This window comes from Prenolepis imparis, unplaced genomic scaffold (assembly GCF_030444845.1).
Source record: "Prenolepis imparis isolate NDT839.2.m4 unplaced genomic scaffold, iyPreImpa1.0 SCAF_7, whole genome shotgun sequence".
In the NCBI taxonomy this organism is placed as follows: Eukaryota; Metazoa; Arthropoda; class Insecta; order Hymenoptera; family Formicidae; genus Prenolepis; species Prenolepis imparis.
This window is the reverse complement of record NW_028141165.1, coordinates 12173875-12189272: the sequence shown is the minus strand read 5'-3', so window position 1 is coordinate 12189272 and position 15398 is coordinate 12173875. Positions and strand designations below refer to the sequence as shown.

Below are 15398 nucleotides of genomic sequence, written 5' to 3'. Positions count from 1 at the left end.
AATATTATTCACTATTACAATGTAGATTGTAAACATTCTTTTCCTAATATATTCTCAATATTTATCAAAATGTTTAATCTTTCACAAAGTATTTTTCTGCACACGATTGTTATATTAATATAATATTAATTAATATAAATATTTTAAAATATTAATATAATCTATTAACGTGCGCGTGTGTCTTATAATCAATTTATATTACATTCGATAGTACGCGGAGATAAATGTTGATAAATATTACTATATAAAAAGAGCTACTCTCTTGAAAATTTTTTAAAATAATATAATTATCCAAATTACAATTTGGATTTTTGCAGATTGTTATTCCCATTATTTGTTCGTTAATTTAACTCTACGCACGCCATATAATAAATTAAGAATGAACACACCACAATAGGGGAGGAACTTTCGCTCGCTAATCGGAAGAACAGCTTACGTTAGAAATCGACCCTGACTAGAACCGACGAAGCCCGACGAGCCCCGGGAGTCACATTAACACTCTTAACACGGGCTCTCTCTCTCTCTCTATCGCAGCTAATGGAGGTTCTCGGTTTCAAGCGCGGTGGGCTACGGGTACGATGCTTAACCCGGTGTGCCTATCTGCAATTAGCATGAGAGAAGGTTCAATACGCGGGGTGTGCACGTGATCGCCGAGTGTTTGCCAAAAGCGTGATCCACTTCCGGTTCGATTCGAGCGACAGCTAAATGCACGTTACCGCTGGTTAGATTAGTATACCTCGACAAAGTGATGGAGAAATTAATGTTATATATCGCGAGATTCTAAAGATCGAGTTTGATTTAATGACAGCCGAGCGAAATCATACCAGATCAAGAGGACAAGATAGTTGTTTATTTAGAAAGTGTCTCTCAATTCTCAAATCTTTCATCTATCAAAAAACACAGTCTCGCGATCAGCTGAAAATATTATAAGCAATTAAATTGACGCTTATAGAGGCACAGAGTGTCTTCGAGGCAAAGCATGGATAATCTGGCGAGTAAAATTTTAGCAAAATCTCAGTGAGTTTATCTGTGAGTTTTCCTACGGCGCGGCGGCGCGGCGGCGACATTCGTGACATAATTAAATATTACATGCGTTCCTGTTAGTACTCCTCCGCCAGTCCTCAGCGCAAAGATTAATATTTCACGACGACGGAGAAGCGCACACGTCGGACGACATCCTGAGAAAAACATTTCGCGAGAGAAGAGAGACTCGGTCTAGGCGGTTTCAACTGACATAGTCAAGTTAAATATCTACCCAAGACGCTGAAAGAGATTTTATACATATGCATCTCATTGTGTGTAACGCAGGATATGTGTGTGTATGTGTGACAATAGTAAAATTTAATATTTTAGATCTATCGTGATATGCACAAGAGATTTGAGATTTATCGTATAAGATTATATGAATGCAATAAACGCCTTTATCCCTTGTTAACCAACGTTGTTTAAATGATCGTCCGTATATAACACGCGGATATAATGCCTGACATATATTTCTTTCTTGGCGATGTAACGTTGATAACGGTAATCAATGTTTGCGACTCGACAATGTCATATTTTCACGAGACATCTCCGAGTTGTCTGCGCGCAATGTGATCGTAGAAAAATCGTCCACGTTTGTATGTAGGTACGAGCGCGCCCGATTTCCTAGGATTTCTTCTCGCACGAGTGGACGATCCCGCCGGGAACTAGCGGGTGTCCCATTGTCCGCGTCCATGGAAGCATAGTGTGGCGTTTATATCCGTTGCGAGACAAAGTGCGAGAGCCGGCAGGAGGTCATAGATCTCCCGATCCTCCGTTGTTCGAGATTCGCTCTCTTACGTGGCCGTTTCTTAACCATAAATCTCTCACTTTCGGATTGCTTCCACGAGTATCGTCGCGCTATTCGCGAATCTGCCGCGTGATATCCAGAATGTGACAAAGTCTAACTCATTTCCCATCCAAGCAGATCGCTATAGTATGATGCAAACAACGTTTGACTTACAGGGAAAATTGCGAAACTGTCTAAACGTAATGTGAGTGTAAAGTTCAAATTAATTTTAAAAACTTGTCATTTTCTTCGTGATAAAATAATATGATCTAATTAAGGAATTGCATTGTGTAACGTAATTAATAAATATTTTAGTAAAAATGATTTATTATTATGAAATGATAAATGATATATTATAATATATGTGTTCTTGCAAATTTTTCAGCTAAGATCTATCGCCGTCATGAAACGGCCATGAGTTTGATTTCGCTATTATAATCTGACTTGATGCAGAGATGATTTATCTGCAAGATTCTTGAGAAATGGAAAGCCAGATCTCTTGAAGAATGTGGGTCAAATAAAATTGTGGTTGAAATACGCTCTGCTATCTGGCACGCGATAATAAATTCAGATTTGACAAAACATTTTCTGCCGCTAAAAGTACGCGGTTTTAAATCCGGATTCATTCCGGATAATGATTAACGTCATTCATTTCGTAATTTCGTCGGCTGATGGCTTGTGACCTCTCTCATTATACGGTAACGCCGATCGATCGAACCAACCTCTTCTCCCGTCGCAAGTAAATCGTAGAATTATTCACAACGTGTGACATTCTGAAATGTCTGATGCAAATTTTATTCAGCATTCGTAAATTCAAAGTATATCATTAACCTTCTCCTTATATAAACCATTTTCTTTCAGAAAAAAATGACCACACTCCATGTAAAATATTGCCGTGCCTAATGACAGAATAACGAAATAGTACTCTCAAAAAATTTTCCTATATGAAAGAGATGGACGTGCTAAGAGGCATAGTGAGAAACGAATAAATCTCACATTAACTTGCAATGATATGTTTTATACAAATTATGTGACACAGTATAAATATCCACTGCCTGTTATATTTTTGCGATGCGCACGAAATATGACGGAACAAAAAATTTTAATATGATGCATTATAAAAAGCATTTGATTTGCATTATCTATATATAAAACTCGCTTTTCCGCGACTTTCGGAGAATCGATTAATTTATCACAAAGTTGAATATTATGTTATTGTAATTGTAAAAGAGCTAAAGAAGTGAACTGTTTGTCTATTTTATCACGCACGCGTATATTAAATATTAAATATTGATCCCGTGTGTTATATTAAATCGGTCGGACGAGGCTTACATTAGTGTTTACAGGAATTTTTGAACAACCGCTCTTTCCCCGCAACATCCAAATGTGTTAAATTCCTGTCGGAGACTCCCGCAGGAACGATAACGGAAGCGGATAGTTGGCACCATGCCAGACGACACCCCGGGTTCTTTCCCGCTAACTTACGAGCCCACATCAACGCATTCACCTACACCGACACGTTTAACGTATATATGCGAATACGTGTATGTCTCTCTTTCCCTGTACCCATCGAGCGCGAGTAATAATCCTAACTCGCGGGTTAGCCTGGCTTAATTAGAACAGGGGTTAGTGGCTTGGTAGATATAGTCACATCTCTATTATCGGTTAGAATCTTGCCTCACTTTTCGCTCCCCCGTGCTTACCAAGAATACTCCGATCCGGAACGAACAAACGATATCGATGGAGCGTTCATCCATTGAGATCATTTAATTTCAGTGGGATAAACTTCTCGAATGGAATTTAAGCGAATTATTTACGCAAAGTCAGCTATTGTCGGACTATCGATAATTGGCGGATATACATATACCGATAAGAGAACATGTAGTGATAATATACTCGTATATATGTATATAATATATACATTAGCAGAATATTCTTTTTCATTTACTTTTTATTTACATCGAATTGGCTATTGTTTCATTTTTAATACTACAGTAGCGAATATACGTGAAAACATATTTATACCGATCAATATGTCGCGAAAAAAATTATTAAGTTAACACATTTTATACTTATATTTTAACTTGGCAAATTTTTCCAGCGAGTCGACGACGTATGTCTTTCAGCGTGTTTTCTTACGATCGACCGGAAAACCCCTGAGAAACGCGCGCGAGCATAGGTATTCAGTTCGATAAAATTGACTTTTCCGGGTTTTGCCAAGGTATTCCGAGTTATCAAACGTCGATCACCGTAGTATCACGATACCGTGTCTGGATGGCGGCCGACCTGTCAGTTTGACGAGATGACTGCGAAAGCCGAAAAAAAAGGAAAAAGAGAAACCTTTTATGTGTAACACGCGCGACACACACACCGAGGGGTCGAAATTACAGTGAGGGGAGACAGACAATGCAAAGCGCGTCCCTCCTCGAATGGAGGAATGGAATAACCCCCAGGTTAAGCGAGCCACAATGCGACCGTAGTTGGCGTAACTTAACTCTCGAATTTCACTTCAGCTTTTTTTCCCCCCTTCCACTCAATTTATTCCCATTGATACGCTCGAATCGCGCAACAGACGCGAGGGTCTCCCTGACGTTTTATTAACAAGACAATGCACGTGTCTCTGTCCACCCACAGAATATTGAATCACTGTACGGTATACATTTTCTGTTGATCTCGCGTGACGTCGTCAGATGCTACATACATAGAATCTTGTATCTTGAATAAAATAAATGGATAGAAAACACGTCACCGTAGCAGCATAATCGCGACAGCTTGAAAGCAGAAGATAACATATTTGACAATGCTTGAGATGTGAGACTACAGTCTACAAAAGTCCACAGAATGCAGTCTATGTATTTACATTACACCCTAGTATGAAAGTAGATAACAGAAATATGAAAAAGATAAGAAATTTCGTGATCGATGTATCTCCGAAGTCTCTCGTTATTGTTATTGCAGAATTCGATATCCGTTCCGGACGAATATTTGTACGCGTCTACTGTCTCCATAAGAATAACGGTTTCCGAAATCCGTTTTATGCCGTTTTATGTGAGTTCCTTGGTAATATTCCGCCAGCAAACTGTCAGTTTGTCATTTCGAAAATGATAAAATCTATTCCGTAGAGAACAGAGATACGCTAAGATGTCGTCATCCCTCGTCTGTTAACCATGTTATTGGCATGTAATAATTCCGCATAATTATATTACGCATAGTTTGCATCTCGACATATCCGGTTACATAAATTTAACTTCATTCCGACACGCCGCACGTTTGCGGTGAAATAATACGTCCGCCATATGTAGGATTATCGATAATATATTAATAATACGTTCGCGAGATAAATGAGCGCCGTAATAATTAAACAAAATAATCGTTTCTACTGCGAAAACAAACGTGCATTATGTCTTTATTGCATTATTACTGTTGCGCTGCATGTTGTTAAAAGCTTACAAAATTGTGCCGGCAATTACTGCCGACGAAGCTGGATATTTTAATTAATTGGGTCACTAACAAAAAGCGTTTGGGCGAATATTGCTTTCGCACTAATTCTGTCGTCACATAACTCGGCTGAAACACGCATTATCTCGAAGCATAGAAGGGAACATAATCTACGTTAAAAAGCTTGACAATAAGTCACTATGATCTGAACAATATTTTAACAAATAATATTACAAAAATTTGCATTTGCAATAAAATAATTAAGATAAGAAACAAATTAAACAAGTTACGATTATAGAACAAAATACTTTGCACATAGAGAAGATATAAATTATACAAGTTACGATTATAAAATAAAATATTTTGTACCAAGAATATATGCGTTATGTATATAAAATAATTGAGATATGTTCGTTATATACAATTTTATCGATAAGTATTCCGTCATTCCGGTTTCATGCGAAGCAAATCGCAACTGACGGATCGCAGATTTATAAGTTCACACACGGAAACGCAACGTGAAAAAAAAACGAGAAAAAGGAAATGGAAGCTCCTAGATGGAGATGGGAAAAAATGAGCCGGGATATTGCTCCGGAAGCAGATACTAAATACTTTAATGAGCAACGAGCAACGAGCAACGCGGACGGCCTCTATAAAATTCCTCTGTGATGGTCATCCTAACAGAGAGGGATGGATTCTGACGGAAATAGAGGAAGTACGCGAGAGGAACGGAAGAAGGAGAGAAAAAGAGACATTCGCCCTCCCGTCGCATAGAAAGGGTGGCCTGGACTGAAAGAGGAGGCGGCGAGACAGCGGAAAAAAGGCCACGAGGAAGGAAGAGGAGACGACGCAAAGCGGTGATCTAGCCATAGTCTCGCGTATGACCGACAAAGATACAACAGAAAGACACACCGTCTCGACAGTACACCCATTACGGCACTCTCTTCTCTCTCTCTCTCTCTCTCTCTCCCTCTGCTTTAGTGCTGATAATAATGCACTCTGTGCAGCAGAGCGCCGACGGCGACACCGTCGGGGTTAGACCGGCTGATTTGCGCTACTGTGTTACTACTACCGTGCGTTCCGTCGTCGCATGCATCGATTCCGGGTATATACGACATTGGGGTTGGCGTTGTATAACGGTAACGAGCACGGCGTTCTCATAATGAGTGGCACGATCGAGCTTGTGTTTGGTACGATTCGCTTAATGAAGTAAGATTGCGCGCGTTATCGGGAAAACTGCCGGCGAATAAACACGATTTGTAGTTAATTATCGTTGATATAAATAAAACGTTAACGAGACGGAGAAAGAAAGAGAGAGAGCGGAGATGTGGCAAAGAAAATACAACAGTACATTATATTGAATTTTCCTTCGGTGGAGGATACAATGTACGTGCCTGTTTCTCTTGACGAACAAAAGAAATTATTTATTCGTAAATACATCTCATTGTCTACGTCTCTTTCTCAAAAAAATACACATTCAGATTTAGAAACAAGAGATAATCCGTTAATGCGACTGTACTTATTACTCGCTCTGTGCTCGCAAAATGAGTTTCTTCTTTCTCCGAGTACAATTCCGTTCTATAAAGAAACAATTATATAGCGCGGGCTATCTGTCTTGTATTGTGTACATCGAGAATAATGCACCTTGTAGCGTTACCGACAGGTTTCTATCGATTGATTTGCGCTTCACTGCTATTGCACTGAATTCTGATACAATTATATATATGTATATATATGATAATTGTTACGCTAACAAATCGGGTGACACTTGTCCATCGTATATTGTTATGAGAAATAGATGCATAATGAATGACTGTTAATAACCTTTCTCATTAATGAAATTAATATCTGAGAGTTCATTAAATCAATCTATTACAACCGAATCTGTATTTATCAAACTATGTACTGTTACCACTGAACTATGTACCTCAACATCATTTTTTAGCGATATATTTCGCTTTAGCTGCATCACAAAATGTAAGTTTTATATCAAACAACATGAATAAAATTTAAATAAATTTCACATTCATGTTATGTTATATATAATATTATGTTACATCTCTCTTATTACACGTAATTATATTAATGTCAAAGGACCATTTAAATGATAATAAAAATTAAATATCTATTATAAAATGTTCAATCTAACTTTTTTAATTTTAATAAACGAAATTTTGTGCTCGTCTTAAAAGTTTCTGATAGATTACTGCGTCATCGTTTTTTAGTAAAGGAAAATTTATGGCGCTCACGGAGTTGCAAAGTAAATTTTTCGTAGAAGATAGGTCAAAACCGTGGAATTATAAGGTATTTACAACTTTTTGCATTGAAGAATATTTCATGAAGATAAAATTATGTAATTAACATTATTCCACGTAATTTAGTATTGAGAATTGTTATTCGCAATAATACAGTGAATTCCAATTTTGTTCGCGACCTCTCAGCAGAATCGTTCGCCGGGATTACCGAATTATCCCGCAATTGTAGTTTCCGCCGCAATTCGAATTAATTAATTATACTTATCATCCACTCTCGAGAAGGATATCTAATCTAGCGCGCACAAAAGAGAGCGAAGTGCTTCTGGTAAAATTGTTTTAAGACATTTCCGAAGGAGCGAACGAGCCGAAGGCTCGCTTCGGAAGCTACGAACATTTCGAGTAACGGCAGATTCCCGAACCAATCGCGTTTTCCACGCAAAGAAAGAGTACGATTCTGAGGAATAAAGAGGATGAGGTGGTGAGGGAGGAAGAGGTGGGTCATGGCGAGAGAGTGGCTATCTACGCCATTAAGTCCGCACCACAAAACTGCGGCGCCATGGAACGGAACCTCTGCTGCCATCGGGGGTCTCTTTGTGTTATTCAGTGGTAAAGACCCACGTTCGTTCTTAAATGCTCTCTTCCGCTCTTTTTTTCTGTCCTCTCCCCCACCGCTCTTGCTGGCGGTGGCCAAGGCTTTTAAAAGGCCGCAGGGGCGAAGGAAACGCGACGACTCCGCTCGCGACGATGTCACGCGCTTTTCTTCCCGCGCGCGTACGCGTGACGACTCCCTCGTGAGCGCGTGTGCGAGGAAGGACGGAGATTTTCTATTACCGATAAACACGATATCGCGATAACGTCCCGCCGCGCCGCAATACGTTATAATGGATTCCGAAACTTTTCTCTCCCGCGCGCGTGCAAAATTTCCATTTACAGTCACTCCGTGCGAGAACTCGGAGTTCCCCGTGTACAAAGATTGTATTACGCTGCGCGAAACGAGCCGTTTTAACTTTTTCTTTATTTTTTCTCTATTTTTTTTTTTTTTTTTTTTTTTTGAGGGAGAGGGCTTCGAGTTTTTGCTCCATCTTTCGCTGACGAAAAAACGCGAAACGAAATTCTGTTTGGTCGCCTCTCGCGCATCCGACAAACATTCCGCATACCCCAGGCGTAATTCGCAACGGAACCGGTGGCAGGAGGGTAAAAAAAAGGGAGAAATAACTGGCATTGCCGCGGCACACTGTCAGCAAAGCGTCGCCACGTGAAACACGGCTGACCTGTACTTTCGGAATCTCGTGCGCGGCATGCAACGACGGAAGCCGTTGAACACGATAGACATGAAACCACACCACTTTCGACCCTGCCGCCGTTCCCGCCATGCGGCCACCATTGCACGGGTTTGTGCGTGTACGTACATACGTGTGCGTGCTTCCTGTACAAGCCGAGGAATGCAAAACCCCATCCTCCCCCTCATGGCCGGAGGGTAGACCGACTAACCCTCCCGTCTCTCCCTCTTCTCCCTCCCACCCGGGGCTCTACTGCTCTTTACCGCCGAGGGTTGATGAATTTCATCCGGACAGCGTCGGATTTGCGCGGGTGGAAAGCGGAGCTTCTGCGCAACAAGGCGGGGAAAGAAAGAAGAAGATAGGTAGGTAATTGGAGCACGTTGGAGGAGGAGAAAGTCGAGACACTATATACGCGAAACGATATCCGTAATATTCTGCGGAGAGAAGAGATAACGTGGGCAGCTCCGTGAGGTTGAGGAAGAAATATTTTCCTCTCCTTGCGCACCGCAAATTAAAGCTTTCTATCTCGCAACACTTGCGCAAAACACGGTGGTTGTTTCGCGATGCGGACATCGTTCCCCGCAGCTTCTGATGAAGTACTCGATTCGCTCATATTGTAATATTATTGTCACTTTCTCTCATACTTTGAATATTTATACTATATATATATGAAAAAATTATAAAATCCGGGAAATTCTATTTTTGCTACTTCGTATTATATTCGTGACCTTTCAGCTAGATTACAGATGGAAAAGTGCAAACATATACAAGAGAGGTAGTAAAAGCGGGAATAAATAATGAGCAAATCCATAAAGTTCGATGTGTTTCTCTTTCTCAGGTGTTACACCCCTCTGACGTTTATCGAATAATGCATTGATCTCGCTGCCCACACCGGGATCGCGATAGTTCGAGCAAGTCAGACTCAGGAGAATTACCTGGTCACACCTGAGGAGTCTCGACGTCAGCCTTTGGCAACGTTTCACAATGACGACAGCGTTTCAACGTAGCCGTCGAAGCAAAGTTGGGCGGAGCACCGAAAGTGTGAAACTTCTATGAAACTTTGACGTAGCTCCCGACATCAAATAAAACCCGTATACATACTACATGCAACGCTTATCGACACATCCGTTATGCCAACGTGATCCGACAAGATTTAACATGATCGAACGTAAATCGGAAACTACGCGAGCTATCTGCGCGCATATTATCTAATTACAGCGGAGAGAACGAGAGAGAAAAGAGTACGTGTGAATAAATTTTATTTTAATTAAATGCAAGCTTTGCCCTATATTTTCTACTTAATTTATTGTTTTTAAAAATTTACAATTTTCTCGTTATATTAAAATTTTCTTTAGCACGTAAAAAAAAATTTATGACGGTTTATATAATTACGTGGCGAATCTAAAAATAATAATTCTGACAAGTAGTAAAAGTCCTCGATGGTCAGACGGGTGCGATTTTCCGCAGACGTAAAACGAACGCGACACGATGAAAAGTTGGGTGCCCCGAGAATTTAAACAAACATATTACAGCACTAAATCTCCCTTGAATTGCCGGTTCTTCGATCGGCAAACGACCCACTTCTCCGATCCCTTGGTCCTCGCGATAAATTACACTTCTCGTCTTACGGCCACCGGGACTGGACAATTGTCCGGCGCAACACGCGCTATCATAATAAATCAAGCCTGCCCAACTAGTACCGGGGTGCGCTGGCAGAATTGCGCGGATTTTTACACCCCCTCCCTTCTTCCTCCCTTCCGCCCTTCGTCGCGCGCGCGGAAAAGTGGCCAGAGAGTGTGTCGGTTATGTAACCTTTCCCGAACAACTTTTTCATCCGCGGACGCATGCCGTCGACTCAATTTCCCAGGGAAATCGCTCCTCGCGATACGACTACGCTTTTCCCTTTCCCCTTTTTCGAGCGAGAACCCTTCTCTATTCCGCCATTGAGCGCAAACGCGAATATTAGTGCGCTTCCGTGCACCGCGATTGTGTTCCGCCGCAACTTTCAACCGGCGGAACGATATTATTGTTCAAAATAATTCCAACTCCGGATATTCGGCAAATAAGCGCGGCAATATCTCTCTACGAAAGCTTATTAATTTTGTGGAATGTTTCACGGATTGAAATCATCCTCTTTGAAAACGCGGAGGTCGAGACACACATTTATGTAATCTTCCGATTTCCAAATTGATTTAAACTTTGCAGAGAAATATATTACATTTAAAGCAAATATTAATAATGAATCTTCGGAGAAGATTTTTGCACAAACGTCAGTAAAAACTGGGAAAATAATAACGCTATTTGCTTACCTACATATTTTTATCTCCAACAAAAATTAAACGCGTTTACGTATAGGGACAGAGATCGCATGTAAAAATATTGCCGCGCGACTGAAAGGATTAATTATCAACTGAATCTACTGTATGTGTGTATGTTGTGTGTGTGTTGCATGCACGCTCAACATTATTATAATAAACTTAATAAAGCCTCTCGCGTGCGAATCGCTTCGCATCAGAAGCGTTCTTAATAAAGCGCAACAACTCGCCCGTTACTATCGTCGAGAATCTTGGAGAGCCCACTTTGTAGAAGCGTTATACAACTTTTTTTTCCTCTCTCTATCCCAGACAAGACTGGCCGCTTTTGCTACAAACGTTTTACGTCCTCGCGTAAATCGTATGATGTATGCAAATTCCATCTGCCGATTTCCACGGACTTTTCCCTGCAACTTTTCTCTTTTCCTTTTTTCTCTACACTATCCATTCCCCTCTCTCTCTCTTTCTCTCGTTTTTATGTACTCGCTCATACACATGAATTCCCCGCCGCCCTTGTTTCGTCGGTTTTCCCTCTTCCTTCCATCCAACCTCGCCGAATGGCCGACAGCAACAGAAATGAAATTGTTTGCAAACTAATCTGTCCTCGTGCCAGCTGAGAACGAAGTGCACGTACGTACATGTAGGTACGGCATGCATACATGTATATATGCGCGCGTGTATAAACGTGTCGTGTGGACTCGCGTGTGTACACGGGCATGGCAGCAATATGCGGCCTGGTGGGACTGCCAACGGCAGAATCAGGATACCGAGATCATAGCCGCAGTAGTAGCGAACCCGGGGTTGCCCGGCAGTAGATGGAGGCGCACAATTAAAATTTACTGTCCCATAACCACGTCTATCCATTTTATTTGCCGCTGAGCCAGCCGCGGAATCTAGGAAAGCTCGGAAACTAAAACTGAAACTGTATTTTCCGTGATTTCGCGATATCGATTACGGAACGCGAGATAGGAGGAAGTCGGGACGCGCGAGTTTAGTCGTGAAACGCGTGAAATAAAATGCGAAAGAAATGCGCTATCCAATTCCGGGACAAGTTTGATAGTTTTATGCGACGCGTGTTTTTTTTTTCACACATGCGGATAAACACACAAGTTTCGATAGAGATTTACCTGTCTCGAATCACGAGAGCGATCGAAATACCTTTCGGGTATTTCGCGTTATCGCGCGACCGCGTGCGATGCGCGTAATTAGAATACTTTGCAAAATTTCAATTAATTTCTTTACAGGTCGTAAAAGCGCGCGCGTGCATTATCGTTTTTATGTGATCGGAGGCACTCTCTCTCTCTCTCTCCCAACACGCTTTATACGAAAAGGTGGGTTACAAACAACGCGTCGGCGATAACGCTGTTCGTCAACAATAAATAACGATCAATAGTTGGCGCAACGCGCAAAGTACGGAAATAGTCGAATACTTGTCGCTGACAGGGGGTTTCATTAAAGTCCGTGACGCGTTTCAGACATAATTGCGCGCCACAAAGCGAAACGCTGCCCCTTTGTGGCGGGCCGCCGCAATGATATATTTTGCAACGGTATCTATCAACCGATTTCCACTTGCCGGAACGAATCTTTGCCCGCTTTAATTAAGCAAACTGTTTGCTGGAAATGGCGAATGCGCGCATTCCTGTCTAATGTCGCGTGCACAATCGCCGCGTGTCTCTCTCTCAGCTACGGATCGTGACTCGAGTGGTTGACATCACACGGGCGTGCAATCCGCCGGCTTTAAAGCCACCCCTATCTCTCTCTTTAATTTACTTGGAAATGATTAAATCTTTTCTCTACGTGCTATCGACATAGCTTTTAACCGTTTCTCGATTACTTATCGCGTATGTTTTACATCGTGTCGATGCAGATAAAATCGTTGTCGCGAACAAACGCCCAGTCCAGTCCAGCCTAGTGATATCGCGGGGGCGAAATATCATGCGTCTAGAATCGCGCAGCGTAGCCAACTCTTTAAAAGCGCTATCGATCGACGATGACTGGCGGCCGATTATTCTGTATTCGTCGCGTGTGGGCGATGCGGCTTCGCTGATTAACCGCCCGGAGTGGTTTCGCTCGCATTTTATTTCGATTGTCGTGTTGTTGTTGTTGCCGCGCAACATCGCACACGCGGTGGCGTGGCCTGGCGTGTCGTGTCGTCGATGCATGCGGTTGCACAGCATCGGGGAAACGATCTCACACGGCTGCGGCGCGATGCATTATTCAGACGACGGGTCCGCCTCGTGGTATCCTTGAATTACCGTTTACAGAGACGCGATTTGTTCCTCCTGTGGCGACTTCCACGCGGCCGGGCTTAACTGCCGGTTAAACGAAACGCTTTGACCGAGAATCTCCCCGTCCGTCGTTTTGCCCCGGCTCGCGATAGCGCCGACAAAGTTCACGGAGTTTAGTTTTAGGCATGGGCAAGAACCGAATTTATCACGCGAAACACGCGCCTGAAACGAACGAATTAACCATCCCCTCCGGCACCCCGGTGATTTAGCAGCGTAAGCTTTATGTACGCGCGTATCTGCGAGATTTAGCGCCGTATATGCCCGGGTCTCTCTCGTGCGAGCAACGATCCGAAAACTTAAGCATCGATATATTTTTGCCGATTTTTTATTCCGAGCAAATACTTGCTTTCAATCGATTTTGTCACGGCAGAAAAATTTAATTAATCGTCTTTTTTTCGAAACTTTTTAATATTTAAATCCTTTTCTAAAAAAGATATGTAAAGTCGATACTCGCATATATCGAAGTTTATTGTTGTCGCTTTTTCTCGATGTGCATTGGCTGTCAAGATTCGCGTTGTGCGTTATATTTGTAGCATCGAGAGGCTATCATCGCGAGGGTTAGCAGTTTAACAGTTCGTTCAAAATAAAATTAAATAAAATAATAATATTAGTTTTAAATAATATGTTATAATACTTTAAACTCGATTAATATGTTTGACAGTTATCAGCTGATTTCTGTCAAAAAATATTAATCGAGTTTAAAGTATTATAACATATTATTTAAAACATTATTTTATTTAATTTTATTTTGAACAAACTGTTAAATTACTAACCCTCGCGATGACAGCCTCTCGATGCTACGAATATAACGCACAATGCGAATCGAAACAGTCAATCAGCATCGCGGAAAAAATGCAACAATATTTGCGAGAATCGATTTACAAATTAACATGCCTTTTTTAGAAAGGGATGTTATAATATTTTAAATTCCGATTAATATTTTTGTCAATTATCAGCTGATTTTTGTCAAAAAATATTAATCGTGGATAAGATATTATAACATATTATTCAATACATATTATTTTAATATTTTCAACATATTATATGTATACACCCCCATTACCGCTATAAAAATGTTATAAAATATACAATTTCTCACTCACCGATACGTGCAATAGCGAAGTTGCAGTACACAGCACACATATTGATCTGAAAACAAAATATTCAAATTATATCTATACATGTGTGTGTGTCGAATATCTCATACATACACAAAATATACATACAGGGTGTTACAAAAGCATCGGATTTGCTTAGCACCATGCGATAGAGAATTAAAATCTAAGAAGATTTTTCCTCAATGAAAATGTCGAGGCATCAATAATTTTCAAGTTATAAGTGATTGAAAATGAAGGGCTTTTCGCAAAATAAACTTTATGGAATTAAAATATTAACAAAACTGCATTCTTCAGTTAATTTCAGGTCGAGTTTAATTTAGAATTTTAATTTAAGGCTTAGTTACTAAGATATATGATGACAAAAATTGGGAACTTGCAAAAAATGATGACCTCCCTCGACATTTTCGTTGAGGAAAAATCTTCTTAGATTTTCATTCGCTATCGCATGGTGCTAAGCAAATCCGATGCTTTTGTAACACCCTGTAATATTATATACCCATAAATATGTAAGCTAGAATATTTAATTAGCAAATTTTCGCTTTATTAATATTTTTTGACAGAAATCAGCTGATTAAAGCGTTAATTTGCTAATTAATTTTTAAAATAACAATGTTATAAAAATTAGAAAAATATAATATGTTTTAAATAATATGTTATAATACTTTAAATTCGATTAATATTTTTGACAGTTATCAGCTGATTTCTGTCAAAAAATATTAATCAAAAATAAGGTATTACATATTATTTACAATTAACATATTACTATTTTAATTTCTATAACATATTTTTATTTTAAAATTTAATTAGTAAATTAACGCTTTAATCAACTGATCTCTGTAAAAAAATATTATTTGAGTTTAAATAATCTTTATATTATTTTTTTTTAAATATCATTTT

The 15398-nt window shown here is 40.3% G+C and overlaps 1 protein-coding gene across 3 annotated transcripts in view; it reads right to left on the bottom strand.

Annotated features, from left to right (window-relative positions):
- The window catches only part of LOC145939027 (uncharacterized), a 300920-nt gene that overhangs the window by 229229 nt on the left and 56293 nt on the right, over positions 1-15398 (bottom strand). For 2 of the 3 annotated variants that reach the window (XM_083043056.1, XM_083043055.1), the window contains one exon: positions 14487-14532. The exons of the other annotated variant lie outside the window; for it this stretch is intronic. The gene's annotated coding sequence lies outside the window, so the exon portion shown is untranslated. The remainder of the gene's footprint in view (positions 1-14486; positions 14533-15398) is intronic. 3 annotated transcript variants of the gene reach the window in all.